The sequence below is a fragment of the Elephas maximus genome, chromosome 11 (assembly GCF_024166365.1).
Source record: "Elephas maximus indicus isolate mEleMax1 chromosome 11, mEleMax1 primary haplotype, whole genome shotgun sequence".
Lineage (NCBI taxonomy): Eukaryota > Metazoa > Chordata > Mammalia > Proboscidea > Elephantidae > Elephas > Elephas maximus.
Genome location: NC_064829.1, coordinates 16,636,318 through 16,654,504, shown reverse-complemented (window position 1 = coordinate 16,654,504; position 18,187 = coordinate 16,636,318). Strand labels below are relative to the sequence as shown.

Below are 18,187 nucleotides of genomic sequence, written 5' to 3'. Positions count from 1 at the left end.
TTGGCATAACAAAATGTACTAAGAAAATGTTCTGCATTCCACCTTGGTGAGTGGCATCTGGGGTCTTAAATTCTAGCAAGTGTCCATCTAAGATGCAGCAATTGGTCTCCACCCCCCTGGAGCAAAGGAGAATGAAGAACACCAAAGACACAAGGAAAATAAGAGCCCAAGAGACAGAAAGGGCCACATAAGCCAGAGACCCCAACAGCCTGAGACCAGAAGAACTCAATGGTGCCCAGCTACCACCAGTAACTGCCCTGACAGAGAATGCAATAACTCCCTGATGGAGAAGGAGAACAATGGGATGTAGACCTCAAATTCTTGTAAAAAGACCAGACTTAATGGTCTGACTGAGACTGGAGGGACCCAGAGGTCATGGCCTCCAGACCCCCTTTTAGCCCGAGCCTGGAAACCATTCCTGAAGCTACCTCTTCAGACAGGGACTGGACTGGTCTATAAGATAGAAAATGATACTGGTAAGGAGTGAGGTTCTTGGCTCAAGTAGACACATGAGACTATGTGGGCTGCTATGAGACTATAAGAAGGCAGAGGGGGACAGGAGCTGGTTGAATGAACATGGTGAATACAGGGTGGAGGGGAGGAATGTGCTGTCATATTAGGGAGAGAGCAGCTAGGGTCACATAGCAAAGTGTGTATAAGTTTTTGTATGACAGACTGACTTGATTTGTAAACTTTCACTTAAAACGCAATAAATGTAAAAACAAAAAATAGTGTGCTCCTGTCTTACCAAGAAGCTTTCAGTGGGATCATCCTCACTGATGACTGCTAACTGGGGAACTTCAACTATGCCAAGGGCGAAAGTCACCTGTTACCTGCCTGCTCCACCCTCAGGCATCTGGACCTGTGGATGGCCCCTTATTTCCATGCTTGTTGCCTGAGTTCTGACTCTGACCACCGGACTGATCTGATGTCTACCCACACCAGCTTTTGGTGTACCCCTCCGATTTCCCTTTACCTCCCTCCCTCATTTGCTTCTCAACCTGTCCACCTAACCCACTCATGTAGCTAGGGACACATCACCTTCCACACACCACTTGTGGGCTATAGTAATTAGATGGAAGCAAAAAGGGAAGAAACACGTTTGCAGGTTGGAGAAGAGAATATTGAAAGTAGAGCCCCACTGTGAAAAACGGTCAAATGGTTTTACCAGGAAGCTGATTTAATAAATGATAGCAGTGAGTCAGTAGGGTGATGTCAGATAAATGAAATATTTAACAGGATGTAATAATACCTCCAGTAATGTTAGAATGTTCCCATTTGTTAATCTAAAGCACTCTGATGAGACAGCTGAATGGCTGAACATGCTGGAGGCTGCTCTCTATATCATGGGATTCTCTGGGGTCAGAGGAGGGAGGGGCTTCTCTCCGGTCCTCTCGCGGTGGTGGAATCTACCCCTCAAGGCGCAGGCATGCTGTGTCGGTGCCTTCCTCTACGTGACATATCATGAGTTTAAGGATGTCTAGACAATTACTTTCTCTCTCTCATGGACAGATTTTATACAAGGCTCCTATCCACTCCCTTTTCAGGTTGAGTAGGCTAGCAAAAGGACCTTTGCTTATCTCCACCTTGTAATTTGGTATTGACTGTGAATTAAGGAGACACGCTAAATAGACATTTCCCAGCCCTGGTGGTTGGTGTGCTTGTTCACAAATCTGGGGTTGGAGGAAGCATTGTCAACTCTCAGGTTTTTATTTAGTGGCATAAAGGAAAAAAAAGAAATCTTTATTCAGAATACCGTGGCTCACACAAAATAGAGCTGTTATTTCAAGACCAAACTGCTTAAAATATCAATTTAAATTACTTAAATTATTAATTTATGTATTAAGTGGTTGGTATCCATTTCTGAATTATTTTCCTTCTATAATTAAACAGTATTCCCTCCAAGGTAGACAATGACAAATGTTCCTTGTCCCAGCGGCCCCTTCTCTGGCTGATAAGTCCTTCTATAGTACAACTGCAAAGCTTACCCAGGGGCCAGATTCACTGTGTGATCAGACAGGTGCTGCTCCCATCACCTGCCAATCACTCTGGGATTCTCCTGCCCTGCCCTCCCCACCCCCTGCTCTGAACAAACTGCATTTGTCTACCAGTTGCAAAGAAAAGCTGAAATCCATATGGGCGGCCAAATAGTCCACTTTCGGCACAAAAAATTCATTGACCAACTGTTTCGAACCTGGGAAGAGTTTAGGTTACTGGTCAATGCGTTTAGGTTATGCAAATTACCTAACTAGCCAGACCCAGCTAGGGTGTAACTCCCTGTGTGGTAGTTCAGCACTTCATCTGTGGTATTACTGGTTGATAGAAGCAAAGGATGTCAATTACACAGTTTGGGGCCGTGGTCAAATAGCTACCAAAGGCTGGACACTCATCAAGCTCTGTTATTTGCAAGGAAAGCAGGTTTTTGTCAGAGTCCAGGGGTCAAAGGGTACCAATTTTACTGGCTGTATCACTTCTGTTTAGAGAAGGAGCTGGCAAGAATCATATTCCATTACTTAGCAGAAGTGCCTAAAACAGCTGTTTTAAAATTTTCTACTGGAATGGCACCGGATAGCAAACTATTCACCTGCCTGTGGTTTCTGGAGACCTTCAGGCATGCTGAAATGGGGAAAGCTGTAAGTGAGTGCACGAGTGGGTAGTTATTCCCTTGGCCACCTAATTTTCTGTTTCTTTGTTTATTGATTTGTTTCAAGATCCCCAGGCCAAAAAAAAAAAATTTTTTTTGTTTCCTTGGTAACACATATCTTAGGGGGATTTGATATATTATACACTCAAGATTTCTGGAGCACTTTTGCATCCAATGCCTGATTTATCCCTAGTTTGACTCTTCAGAACCACTAATGTTCCTTTGGGAGTAAAAGGTGGTGCTCCTGGCCACATGGAATGGTCCCTAATTCCCTGCTTCTTGTGCTACTATTTCTCTTAATTGATTTTTTTTTTTTTTTTGCCTCATCATTTACCTTGTTGTTATAACACTGCTCCCCCCATCTCACCCTTCCGGTTCCCCAGAGGCCTTATTCTCTAGTCTCCAACTTTTTAATGTTTTCCTTTTTATATTTCTTCCAGTGTTTGATCTATTCTCAACCATATCTCAAAAATAAATAGACAAAAATCAAGAAAATTCTAGTGGGACAAATGAAAACTTTGATATGTTTCTATATAGTAACACAGCACTGGTATCTGACAGAAAAAAAGGTCAGTAAATATTTTACATTTCCCTGCATTCAAAGAGATGGAGCCCTGGATTTTTGAGACGATCACACCTCCTTAAAGACACAGCATCAGCCTGGCTCTTCTTCCCTGTAGTTGTCTTCTCCTGGTCTGTGTAGATGAGGCTGAGAGACAAGGAAGCCAAGGAACGCATCATTGGCTTGCTCTGATAGGCCAATCAGAAAGAACTTTTACTAGATTGAGAGTCCCGTACAGCCTCAAAAGCTCTTTGTTAACCAGAACCAAAACCCACTGCCGTCCAGTTGATTCCGACTCATAGCAACCCTATAGGACAGAGTAGAACTGCCCCATAGAGTTTCCAATCCGCCTGGCGGACTCGAACTGCAAACCTCTTGGTTAACAGCCATAGCACTTAACTACTATGCCACCAGGGTTTCCTTGTTAACCAGAGCCACCCATAAGTGTCACCAGAAACCTGCTCCCGAAGCTATTTAGGAATAAAGGTCTCTTGAAGGCCCAATTATATCTTATTACCTCCTAAGCTTCACAAATCATCAAAGAGATTGGAAGAAGCAAAGTGTCAGGGAGCTGTTACTGAAAAAAAAGTTACTGAAGGTCATGTTTTATAACTTTTTTTCTACCAGGAGATTTTGGGAGTGGGAAAAGAATATGAAGTGGTCACAGTTTTTACCCACTCGGCCATTTGGCTGGACCTGTAGGCCTTGTTCTTATGTCAAAAGCTGAGCAGAAAAAGAAACACTGGTGAGATTAGAATTCCTGCTCTGTGCAAGTCCATTAGGCCATGAGGCACTTTACTGATATTTCTTTACTAAATTATCACAATTACTCCAATTTATAGATGAGGAAACTGAGGCTGAAATTGATTACATAACCAACTAGCTACAAGTAAATTGTAGAGCTAAAATTTTTAACCCAGGATTTTTTGCTTCCAAAGTCCCAGCTCTTTCCAGTCACTGTGTCTGAGGCCCAATATGTCAAGAATCCAAGACCTGTGAGTAGACAATATAATGAAAGAGAGGTTGGCTGCCATTTTGGATCTCATTTCAGTTCATTAGAGCAGTTTGCAGGAGCTCATTCTGATGGCTGATTGAGGAGGGAACATCTCTCACTCGGCACAATGAAATGGAAGAGCTGAGAGTCTCATACCCTTTAACAGTACAGGCATAAGAGAGTAACCATGGCAAAGCCCCGGATCCAGTTAGGGAAGCAGTGGCTAAGCAGCAGCAAAGGTGCATTCAGCCAGACCACATTATTTGGCACTAAGTACCCAGAAAGTTGAGTAAGAGTTTTTGAAACTAGCAATAAAACCCTATTGATTTCTGAGTTGCTTCTCATCGTTAACTATTGGTTCTCTCAACAGTTAAAATGGAGTTTTCTTGTTGAAATAGTGTGATTAATTCAAGTAACATCTGTTGTTGTTGTTGTTGTTGTTGTTAGGTGCCATCAAGTCAGTTCTGACCCATAGCGACCCTATATACAACAGAACAAAATACTGTCCGGTCCTGTGCCATCCTCACAATCATTGTTATGCTTGAGCCCATTGCTGCACAGCCACTGTCAGTTCATCTCATTGAGAGTCTTCTTCTTTTTCACTGACCGTCTACTTTACCAAGCATGATGTCCTTCTCAGGGACTGGTCCTTCCAGGTAATATGTCCAAGTATGTGAGATGAAGTCTTGCCATCCTTACTTCTAAGGAGCATTCTGGTTGTACTTCTTCCAAGAGAGATATGTTCATTCTTCTGGCAGTCCATGGCGGATTCAATATTCTTCACCAACACTAAAATTCAAAGCCATCAATTCTTCTTCAGTGTTCCTCGTTCATTGTCCAGCTTTTGCATTCATATGAGGCGATTGAAAACACCATGGATTGGGTCAGGCATAACATCTATAGATGTGTTTTTCTATGCTTCATTTTACATTCCTGCTCACCAAATGGAGCCCTGGTGGCTCAATGGTTAAGAGCTCAGCTGCTAGCCAAAAGTTTGGCTGTTGGAATCTGCCAGCTGCTTTTTGGAAATCCTATGGAACAGTTATGCTCTATCCTATAGGGTCACTGTGAGTTGTAATCGACTCAATGACAATGGATTTGTTTTTTTTTTTAATCCTCACCAAATACCTAGGGATTTTGAATAAACCCAGTTATTCTGGGAGATAAAAGGAATGGTCAAGTCATGTTCCTTCAGGCAAATGTTTAGGATCTTTCTCATACTAGTGGTGAGGGTCCCAGGTAAGCCAATGCTTCCAGGAAAGCCTTCTTGATGGGGTGATAGGTATGGGTCTTTCTAACAGTGTATGGTGCTGGTGCTAATAATGACTGCAAGAGAGTCTTCTCATTAAGCAGATACCCTATGTCTGAATGGATCACCATGGACCCCTGAAAATGGTCAGGGCCAAGAGAAACACACACAGCATTAGGTTTCCCCTGGATCTGTTGTAAAAGTGGTGTCTCAACCACAGAGAGGCTAGGATTAAATGTTGTGATAGTACAGTGGGCACTGTAGTGACATCATTATCCTTCCCTTTTATCTGTTTATTGATTAGACACTTAAAACTTGCAATGTTAAGTGCTCTTGGAGTTATCCAGGGATTTGTTGACTTTTTTATATAGAGGGAAGAGAAATGCAGAGAGGTTTCTGATTTAAAAGGCCATCTTGCCAGTATCTTCTTATACACCCCCCTAAATACCCATTAAAATAACACTCAATGTACAAGAAAAGAATATATCCACAACCCACAAAACTAGGACTGACAGTCAATCTCTTGCCAGAGCTGGGGAGAATTTCCACAAACTATAGGACTAGTGCAATCCAGGAAAAAGTGCAGTAGCTGACCTGCTATGCTGGGCCACCAGGAAGGTCAAACTCCCTTTCATCCTTCCCCCATTGTCTACCCCTGGCTCAGAAACTCTGTGTCTGTGATGACCAGAAAATGCCATGCTGTGACTTTCTGGATGTACTTGTTGGCACAGTCAGATTCTGTTTTCCTCCTTCCACATCGGTATGCCTGTGGTTAGATCTAGTTAGATAATTCTGGGGTGTCAAAGGGAGAGCACTGCATTCTAGAGAGTGTGCTGGTGGTGTTAGTTGCTGTCAAATCAAATCTGAGTCATGATGTCCCCATGTACAACAGCACAAAATGTTGCCCAGTCCTGCTACAGTCTTTTAGCACTATATCAAACAATATTACGTTGTGATCCATAAGGTTTTCATTGGCTGATTTTCAGATGTAGATCTTCAGACCTTTCTTGCTAGTGTATCTTAGTCTAGAAGATCTGCTAAAACCTATCCACCGTTAGTGACCCTGCCGGTATTTGAAATATCCGTGGCATAGCTTCCAGCGTCATAGCAACACACAGCCACCACAGTACAACAAACTGACAGACAGGTGGTGGAGAGTGTAATGCCCTCAAATAAGGCATGATTAAATAGTACAGAGACCAGAAGGGCCTGGTGGCCATGTATCCCGAGGGCTGTTAGTTTTTTAGGGACTCAAATTTTACAAAGGGTCAGAAGTTCAGACAGTGAAGGTAGGAAATCTCCCCTGCCAGTCTGGCAAAGACACACCCTCTTGAGCATCAATATCTGGGAGAGAAGCGTGCATGTCCACTGCTTTTCTGGAGGATGGTGCGTGTCTACACAAACAGGGTAGGGATGAGACAAGGAGCACATTCACTCTGCTGCTCTGGACAGAGCTTGGTGAGCTCTGAAGAGCTGACAGGAAAAGCAGGGAGTCTTCAAAAAAGATTGTGCAGAAAAATGAAGTCAACCTCATGCTGAAACTGGAAGTAATATATATTTTTTTTTTACAAAACTACTGAAATATTTTAGAAAAAAAGTCTATCATCCTCAATCAGATGAAAAATTGTATTGCTTTTTCGAAACAAGGGCAAAATGTCAAAGGGAGAATTGCGAATATGGAATCAAGAGTGAATGTAAAAAAAAAAAAAAAGGAACAGAAATAAAGTAAGTATTTCATTGAAAGAAACAAGAAATGTAACGTTGAACTAATCTACCTGGATATAGTAAAGAGTAGAAATAACCCCCTGGAAAATCTGACCAGGAATGAGGAAGACAAAGTTGAGAAGCTCTTTCAGAATGAAGAGAAAAGAAAACCACAGGTGGAAACTGAGAGAAAGGTGTGGTAGAAAAGGAAGAAGTTACAATGGACATTAAAGAGCATGAGCTGTAGAGTCACAGACATGGGCTGGAATGACAGCCCCAACTTACTGCATATATGGATTTGGACAAGTTACTTATCGTTTGAAGCTCTTCTTCTGCTAAACAGTGGTAATGGTATTAAACGAATGATTCCTTTTATAAGGCTCAGCACAAAGCTGCTTCCTATGAGGCACAGGTTAAAGATGTCCTAAATGTCCAACTTTTCCACATTTCCACTCCATCATCTCTAACATCAATCACTCCCCCTCTCCTTTTTGGTTTCAGTAATTCGATGCAACATCTCACAGAACTCACGAACCATACATACAGTTAAGTGGTTTATGAGAGAAGTAACAGAAACAACTCAGGACGCAGTTCCTTGATCAGGACAGCTTTTCTCGCCCTCTGCAGCTGGGCCCTGCTGGGGATGTTTTGCCACTGGTGCTGCTGGTCTCCTGGTTCTGCTGCCTCTGCTGGTGTTGCTCTTGCTACTGCCTTGCCGCCATCTCCGTCTTCCATGTTACAGCTCCTCTCTCTCTCTGTCTCCCTTTAAGTAGAGCAGAATGGCAAAACTGACCAATCTGCGTATGAGGGTTTCATACACCTTATTTGTGTGGTCCCACCCCCACAAGAGTGCCATGCACATTATCTATGTTATTAGCAAGCCATACAATCTCCTGGAAACCCTGGTGGCACAGTGGTTAAGAGTTTGGCTTCTAACCAAAAAAGGTTGGCAGTTTGAATCCACCAGGTGCTCCTTGGAAACCCTATGGGGCAGTTCTACTCTATCCTATGGGGCCACTCTGAGTTGGAATCGACTCAATGGCAATAGGTTTCTTTTTTTTTTTGGTTTTTGGATCCAATCCCCTTGGTGGGCCACAAGCACATCATTTGCATAGTCATTTGGTGGAAGTTACAAAGACGGGTCATACTAATTCACTGCACCACAGGTATCTACTCATAGTGCTACTGTGAGGGATAAAAAGTAAATATAAGTGAAAAATTAGCAGAGTATACAGCATACAAAACCAAACCCATTGCCATCGAGTCAATTCCTACTCATAGCAACCCTACAGGACAGAGTAGAACTGCCCCATAGAGTTTTCAAGGAGTGCCTGGTGGATTCAAACTGCTGACCTTTTGGTTAGCAGTTGTAGTGCTTAATCACTATGCCACCAGGGTTTCCATATGGCAAATAGTTAGTACTTAATTTAGTCAAAAGGAGAGAAAAAGAGGGGGAGAGGAGAGAGAGAGAAAGAAAAGTTGGGGTTGCTTCCCAGTAAGAAACTAAAACAATCAGAACAGATGGAATAAATAATCAAAGACATAAGGGGGGGGGGGGCAGAGGGGAAGGTGGAGAACTTTCCTGAACCTGGGCTGAACAAAAGACCCGTGTGTGCAATTAGAACGCAGTCCTCAAGTTGAGGCATGGATGACATGAGATATTACAATATTTTTGAACTGCTCAGGATCAGGGAAAAAAATCCAACAAGCATCCAAGCAGAAAAACTAGGTTACCAACAGAAGTTCAAATTAGGGTGAACTTGGTGACTCATTAAATACCAGAATCTGATGAAGAAACTCTTGCCATTTTGAAGAAAAGATATTGTGGCCCCAAATTATGTGCCCTGTTCTGTTATTTTTCATTTGTGAAGAAACAGAAAGATATTCTCAAATACATAAGGTTCAAGAAAGATACACTACTTTACTATTCTGGTAGAAATTGCTAGAGATGTCCTTTAGCCAGCGAAGAAATTAACTGGTACTAGTGAATGGATAATTGTGATATAAAATGACTACTAGTCAACAGTGAAATCTGCTAAAAATAGCTTAAGCCTTATAAATTTGTCATAAATTTAGTTAAAAAACTTACTGAAAATTTCAAATTTAATATAGAATATATTTGATAGGAAATAGTAATTTAATAAGAAGAAACTGATCTAAAAACTCAGATTTTATTAATAAAGCCTGGTACGTGGGAGATGGCATTAATAAAACTAAGCCAAAAACCCAAACCAAACCCACTGCCATCAAGTTGATTCTGACTCATAGTAACCCTATAGAACTGCCCAATAGGGTTTCCAAGGAGTGGCTGGTGGATTTGAACTGCTGACCTTTTGGTTAGCAGCCAAACACTTAGCCAGTGCACCACGAGGGCTCCAATAGAACTAAAACAATGCTAAACACCTCATGTCATGTGGGATACACGAAAGCTTCCATGTCGAGGTTTTATTTTGGTGGTTAGAAAAATAGTTATTACTCAAAAAGTTAACCACAGAATTACAGTATGACTCAACAATTCCACTCCTAGATGTATGCCCAAAAGAACTGAAAGCAGGGACTCAAATAGATATTTGTACACCAATGTTCATTGCAACATTATTCACAATATACAAAAGGTGGAAACAATCCAAGCATCCATCAGCAGATGACTGGATAAACAAAATGTGGTACATACATACAATGGAATACTATTCAGACATAAAAAGAAATAAAGTTCTAATACATGGAATAACATGAATAACCCAGTGCCGTCGGTAACATGAATGAAACATGTCGAGTGAAATAAGTCAGTCCCAAAAGGACAAATATTGTATGATCCCACTTCCACGAAATATCTAGAACGGGGCAAGTAGATAGAGACCAAAGTTTATCAGTTGTTACCGAGGATGGGAGGAAGGAGGAAAGATGGAGTCATTACTTAGGGGGCACTGAGTTCCTCTTAAGGGTGATGAAAAAATTTGGAAATGGACAGTGGTGATGGTGGTGCAACACAGTAGTAAATGTAATTAACGTCACTGAGTTATACATGCAAAAATGGTGAAATGGCAAATGTTTTGTTATATCTATTTCACCACAATAAAAAAAAGTAAACTCTTGTATCTTAGTCATCTAGTGCTGCTATAACAGAAATACCACAAGTGGATGGCTTCAACAAACACAAGTTGATTCTCTCACAATGCAGCAGGCTAGAAGCCCAGATTCAGGGCGTCGGCTCCAAGGGAAGGCTTTCCCTCTTTCAGCTCTGGAGGAATGTCCTTGTCATCAATCTTCTCCAGGTCAATGAGCTTCCCAGCACAGGGGCCCTGGGTCCAAACGACTCGCTCTGCTCCCAGCACTACCTTCTTGGTGATATGAGGGCCATCTCTCTGCTCGCCTCTCTCTTCTACATCTCAAAAAAAACTGACTTAAGACCCAACCTAATCTTGTAGATTGAGTCCTGCCTCATTAACGTAACTGCCGCTAATTCCACCTCGTTAACATCACAGAGGCAGGATTTACAACACATAGGAAAATCACATCAGCTGACATAATGGTGGACCATCACACAACACTGGGAATCAAGTTGACAGACATTTTAGGGGCACACAATTCAATCCACGATACTCTGGTTAGATTTAAAATAGAAGATACAACTTCCAGATCATGAAACAGGGCAAAACTTGGTCTGTTAACAAAACACCTAATGCCCAAGAGTTGGTGAAGAACTGTAAAAAGCAGCAACATTTTAAGGATGAGTGAAAATAGGCAGAATTCAGTTCATACACACAGGATGATTCTAATTTTAATATGCATGTGTGCAGGCTTGTGTATGTGAATGCTAAAGAAAAAAGATTGAAAGGAAATGAACTGAAATTTGTTGGTCTCTATGAGAACACGGAAACCATGGTGGTGTAGTGGTTAAGTGCTATGGCTGTTAACCAAGAGGTCTGGAGTTCAAATCCGCCAGGCGCTCCTTGGAAACTCTAGGGGGCAGTTCTACCCTGTCCTATAGGGTCGCCATGAGTCAGAATTGACTACGAGTCTGAATTGACGGCAGTGGGTTATGAGAACATAGGTTGTGTTTCTATTTAGAGAAAATGAATCAATATAACAACAGTAGGAAGAAGAGGACAGAGAGGAGGGGAAAGGACCAGGTGTGTAGACAAATAACCCAGGCATTGCAGACCACCTCCCGGGCCTTGCTGTAGGAGGGTTGTGGTCCACACACGCTCTCGCTGACCCCGCTCTACTCCCGAGCTCTTGTCTTCATCAGAAATGTAGGCTCCGGTCTTTGCTCTTGTCAATTTAAGTTGTATGTATGGTACTAACTTAAAGTCTTATTTTTTCAAGATATCTAGACATTAATAAGTATATGAATTAAGTGAATAATTTTCTAATGGTGGGATTCAGATGTAGAAAAGAACGGCATCTGTGTCGGGTGTGCTGCCTCGTGCTCGGAACCCACTGACTTATCCTCGGTACAGCCTCCTTGGCCCAGGCTATAGTGCTTTTCGGAGCCCATGGAGATGTTTGAATTATATTTTCTTTTAAAGTCAGCAGGAAAAAAAAAGAATCTCATTATAATAAATATGTAATAACGAATCCAGTCTGTATTACATTCATCTCTACACAAATGTAGTAGTGAAATAAAATTTTAATATTTTTTATGGAAGAAGCAGCACATGAAGGCAAAAATGCTTCCGACTCTCGGAAGTCATAATGGGACTCTGCCATGAATTCCTAACACCCATCAGTTCACAACACCCCTGATCCCATAACACCCCTGAGCTCACAGCACCCCTGAGCTCATCGTGCCCCTGAGATCATAGCATCCCTGAGGTCATGTCACCCTTGAAATCATAGCAGCCCTGAGATCATAGCACCCCTGAGGTCATAAAAAAAAATCATAGCACCCCTCAGATAATAGCACCCCTGAGTCCATTGCTTCCCTGAACCCTTTGCACCCTACCACTTCCTGCCCTTCCTGAATGACCCACCTGACATGGCCCCAGTCTTGATTTAATATTCAAATACCTGATCAGTGGTAGAAAATGTCCTATTTATTGGTAAGCTTGGTATTGCTGATCTATAAAACGATATCGTTTGTGTCATATTTTTATGGGAGGAAATATTTTAAAACTTTTTATTGTATACTGTCTTCTACAATGAAATGTATGCACGTGAATTATCATGGAAAAGCCTGGATTTTCTAGTCAGAATCTAAAATTTATTAGATGTAAAGCCTTAGGGTTATTACTAAACTGCTCAGAGGCCATATTCTCATCTATAAAATGAGGATAACATTTATTTGTAGAGTTTTCTTGTAGTTAAAATTAAACATATGCAAAGAGCCAGCACTTTGTGGATCATACAATATTCACTCAATAAGTGGCTGCTCCTACATCATTAAGTCACCAGGGCCTGACCTGTTTCATATAAATTATATTTCCAGAGTTGATATATCTTAATGTGAAAAGGCTGCAATGATTAAAAAGTGAAAGACACTTGCCCAAGGGATGTGTTTAATAATGTGAGACACAAAATTTAGTAGAAAATGAATGAGTCAGGAGGTGTATATGGCTGAGGAAATGTTTCATTTTTATAAATGCATCATGCACAGCAATTAAATCACCGATTAAATTTCAATAATCATTTTGCATGAATCAGCAACATCTGGGCTTAATTAAAGTGGAAAAAGTAGCACGGTATAAAAAAGCCAAAATATATATTGACATAGATTTATTCAATCTTCATTCATGGATCAATAATTATCAAGCAGTTTTTGCCAGGTACTTCTTGACACTGAGCATTCAGTAACGACAGAGACAAAGTCTCTTCTCTCAAGGTCCTTATATTCTCCTGGGAGAGACAGATAAGAAAGAAAAGAAGGGAGGGAGGGAGGGAAGAAAGGAGGCAATGAGAGAGAGAGAAAAAGAATGAAAGAGAAAAGACAGACAAAGAGAAATAAAGAAATGCATGTTAGTGTTGTTTTTATGGGTATTCATTACATGATTTCGCTTTATAACCACCGTGAATTACTTTGTCGTGGCTGTTGAGCCAGCTGACTCGCAGCAATCTTATATACAGCAGAACAAAACGTTGCCGGGTTCTGTGCCATCTTCATGACAGTTGGTATGAGTCCATTGTTGGAGCTATTGTGTCTATCCATTTCTTCCAGGGTTTCCCTCATTTTCGCTGACACTCTACCAATCATAGATGTCCTTTTCTAGCAATTGGTCTTTACTATGTGTTCAAAGTATGTGACTGGAAGTCTTGTCATCCTTACTTTTAAGGAACAGCTGCGGAGAAAAATAAATCCAAGTTAAGTTTTTTTTTTTTTTTTTTTTTAAGGGTATAGATAGTAATATTGGGTGAGGGGTTTGCAAAGGAGTCAATTTGTGACAAAATATTCAGGAAAGTCTTCTCTAGAGAAGTATCATTTGAGCAGAGACATGAAGGGCATGAGGGAGCAAGCTTAGCATAGGTCTAGGCAGAAGGAATAGTAAGTGCAAAGGTCCTAAAGTGGTAATATGCTTGGCACATCTGAGAAACAAATGTAAACACTGAAAAAGTGTTTTACATATCAATTCTTATGCGAAAAATCAAAATTTGCAATGCACACTCATTTTCTTTAATTAATGGCAAGAAATCACCATACAAATATAAGAGTACCTGAAAATTTTTACTTATTAGGAAAGCTTTGTTTACCTGCTGTTGAGGTGTGACAAATCATAATGATTTCCAGTCATAGTACTTGAAGAAACCAAAGAAGGTTTTGCAAAGATCCACCACTTTCCTCATCTTGTTTCCTTTTTTAAATATTTCTTTCAGTTTGTACGCCTGAGTGTCCCCTGTTTGGAAATAAATTACCTTTCTTCCTGAAATCTTTGCAGTGTGTGAAATAGCTGCTGACAGATGGATTTTCTCTCTTTCCACTGTAATCCGCCCCGTGGACTGGGGCACCCTGACGTCACTACGATGTCTCTTCCTGGGGGATTACACGTCATCAATTGCTATAGACTACACCAAGCCATTCTTCAAGCATTAAAATGGCAGCATCTCAAAATAGATTATTTAAAAATCCGTAGAGCACACTGCTTCTTGGATGATTGAATGTGACAGAGACAGCACACAGACTAAATTTCCCAGCCTCCCTTGCAGGTAGGTGTGGCCATATGACTTAGTTCCTGCCAATGGAAAGCAAGCAGAAATGAGGTCAACCACTTACAAACTTGGCCCATAAAACCTCTCTCCTGCAATCTTCCATGCTTTTTTTCTCTTTCAAGCATGTTGAGTGGAAATGATTCCAGCAGGACCTTGGAAACCACATTCTGAAAGTGATAGGGCCACAAGATAGAAAGAGCCTGGGTTCCTGAACAACTGTTTAGAGAGACTATTAGGCAAGTTAAAAACAAACTTTTATTTCATTATGCCACTGCATTTGTGTGGGGTGGGGGGGCGGTGGTTTGCTATAGCATCTGGCATTACTTTAACTAAGAACATTCACTTAAGAATTGTCATAGACCATGGTTTCAGGGGAGATGTAGGTCAATTGGCATAATAAAATCTATTAAGAAGACATTCTGCATCCCACTTTGGAGAGTGGCGTCTGGGGTCTTAAATGCTAGTAAGTGGCCATCTAAGATGCATCAGTTGGTCTCAACCCACCTGGAGCAAAGGAGAATGAAGAACATCAGGGACACAAGGTAATTATGAGTCCAAGAGACAGAAAGGGCCACATAAATCAGAGACTACATCAGCCTGAGACCAGAAGAAATAGATGGTGCCCAGCTATAACCAAGGAGCTCCCTGACAGGGAACACAACAGAGAACTCCTGAAGGAGCAGGAGAGCAGTGGGATGCAGACCTCAAATTCTTGTAAAAAGACCAGACTCAATGGTCTGACTGAGACTAGAAGAATCCTGGAGGTCATGGTCCCCAGACCTTCAGTTAGTCCAAGACAGGAACCATTCCCAAACCCAACTCTTCAGACAGGGATTGGACTGGATTATAAGATGCAAAATGATACTGGTGAGGAGTGGGCTTCTTGGATCAAGTAGACACATGAGACTATGTGGGCAGCTCTTGTCTGGAGGGGAGATGAGAAGGTAGAGGGTGACAGAAGCTGGCTGAATGGACATGGAAATAGAGGGTGGAGAGAAGGAGTGTGCTGTCTTAATAGGGGGAGAGCAGCTAGGAGTATATACCAACCCACCCACTGCTGTCGAGTCGATTCCAACTCATAGCGACCCTATAGGCCAGAGTAGAACTGCCCCATAGAGTTTCCAAGGGGTATATAGCAAGATGTATATAAATTTTTGTATGAGAGACTAACTTGATTTGTAAACTTTTACTTAAAGCACAATAAAAAAAAAAAAAATTGTCTTAGAACCTTATGTTTGTATGGTATATTTAGACTCTCAGGTAATTTTCTACTCTAGAAGTAGTGGCAGTGGTCATTATTTCCTGTACCTAAAGTGACATAACCAAAAACCAAACCAAACTTGTTCCTGTCAAGTTTATTCCAACTCATAGCAACCTTATACTACAGAGTAGGATGGCCCCATACAGTTTCCAAGGAGCACTTGGGGGATTTGAACTGTCGACCTCTTGGTTAGCAGCATTAGCTCTTAACCTCTATGCCACCAGGGTTTCTGAAGTGAGATAGGGGACCTTAAAAATCATATAAGTGTTTGGCCAGAAGTAGTGAGGTTGAAGCAGAGTCCAGAGGCTAGAATCTAGCTCTATGTAAAAATTTATTAAAAGGTTATAGGTAATGCTGGAATCCATTTTGTGTGAGCGTTTTTTAAAAGTTATGTTTAATTATGAAAAGTTCCAGAAAGAAAGGAGAGTACGAGCTGAAGCTCATTGTTTCTCCTACCTAGGGAAGGAATGTTCCATGAAGGGTACTGTATCTTAACCAACAAAGAGGCTATGCTACAGGGAAGTTATGCTCTCATTAAGGAGCATATTGCAATTTCCTGTGATTGACCTGGGAACCTGTTGCAAGCCACTAAGCCAAGAACAGATGTTGCTGGGTCATTTCCAGGGAGGCCTCTCCATGGTAACTAAATGGTATCTAGCCAACAAAGACTCTTTAAACCAATCATGTATTCCCATACATTATGTTTCCCACCTTCGACAACGATGTAGTTTTTCTTAATTTACTTCCTTCTGTAATAGAATATTAAAGACTCCCTGATGGTGATTCAGTGGATTCTGCTAGTCTCTTGTGCCTAATATATGTTGGCAGATCCCTAATTGCAATGATTGTCTTTGTCTTGGCTTAACAGAAACCTGTCTTGATTACATTTGGATCGGAGTTCTTTTTCCTCTATGACATTTTGGCAACAAAAATGGGATCCAAAGCCATCTTCCTTTAGTGGAACCCTCAAGGGTCTGAGGACCAGAACAAGGGTCAGTTTTGAGGCCTGTTGTGCTCTATTGTTTCCACGGATCCCGGGGGCCCTTTGGAGGTAAAAGATCTTGGATTTGAACCCCATGACTTCTGTGCAGTTCTCCAAGATTCTTATATAGCTTCTTGTTGTGTTTTTCTGTTTGTATTCTGCTGGATGTCTTGGTAAGCTTTTACTTGGTTGTGTTGTTTAAATTTGAGCATCTCAGTCAGTACAAAGATAAATATATTTTCAAATAGTATTTCTTTGTGATTTGAGAAAAGTGAAAAGTAATTCTCTGTATGGGTGGTTTGTCTCTAAGATTGATCAACAGTGAAGTTTGTGTGACATCTAGTGACACGTGGTTGTAGCTACAGATTTCTGAATTTCCCATGCTGAAGCTCAGGTAAAATGGGGGAATGCTGCTTATGGGCCATATTAAAATGGCATACATTTGCCAGAGAAAGAGTTTCAGGAAAATTTTGAGCTAGTAAAAATTAAAGAAGTTTTGAGGTATCTAGGAAAAATTTCCTTTGCTTCTTTGCTGACCATTTTCCCCCTCTCTACCTATCATCCTTAATAAAAATGCATCGCCTTGACTGAAAATCACTTCAGCTGCCAAAACTAACAGGCTGGCTCATGAACTAGCTCAAACCATAGAAACTAAAAAGACAGTAAATTAATGACTTTATAACCACAATAACTACAAACTCAGCAAGTGAAAATTTATACACTGGAAAGATGTCCAGGTCAGTCTTGCTTTAGAATAAGGCAGCTGAAGAAATACTTTAAAAAGCCCAGGAAAAGGAAAAAGGTACATGGGTATAAAGCTAAAAGAAGCAAAAGCTTAAATAGAAACAGCCAGTTGAAACGACCCCCAAAACCAGGTTTATTCTGAGAGGCAGGCACAATAGCACATCAACAGTAAGCTAAGCTCTTTTTAGATGTTACCCCTAAAGTTTTTTTTTTTTTTTTTCCGGTAATAATTAACTGGGCAAAAGTTCAAAGTTGCAAACAAGAGAAAAAAAGGGCAACTGTTTATTGTTTAGCCAAACTGTTTACTAAACACTCTAATTCAAACATTACAGTCTGGACTAAGAAACAACTCCCATTACTAAGCTGACTAATTTGGCTTTTAAACACTGGAACAAAACCCTTTCTTGAAGGTCAATGAGCTGAGAATGGAATGAAGGGGCTCCAGAGATCTAATAGGGACTTGTCTCACAGTGGCTTTAAATTCAATGGAGTTCTTCAAACTGAGGAGATTCAAGGCAACAATCTTGCTAATGTAGCAGCAAAACAGGCTGCCTCCCAGATCCTAGTATCTTTACCAAAACTTTACGTGCCTGAGAGATTCAAGAAAAGTGTCTGATAGGGGCTTACACACTGCCTTTGAAATCCCTTTAATTTTCAACAAGCAGTCCCTAAAGAAGAACTTATAAGTTAGAAGGAATTTGGATACTACCAACACCCAACCACTAAACTTTGGTGAGGACATAGTAACAAAATCTTTTTTGTTTTTTCATTGTACTTTAGATGAAGTCTTACAGAGCAAATTAATTTCTTATGAACAATTAGTACATATATTGTTTTGTGACATTGGTTGCCAACCCTATGACATATCAACACTCTCCCCTTCTTGACCTTGGGTTCCTTGTTA

At 41.0% G+C, this 18,187-nt stretch overlaps 1 long non-coding RNA gene across 1 annotated transcript in view; it reads left to right on the top strand.

Moving 5' to 3' along the window:
- The window catches only part of LOC126085547 (uncharacterized), a 136,671-nt gene that overhangs the window by 56,210 nt on the left and 62,274 nt on the right, over positions 1–18,187 (top strand). The window lies entirely within an intron of this gene.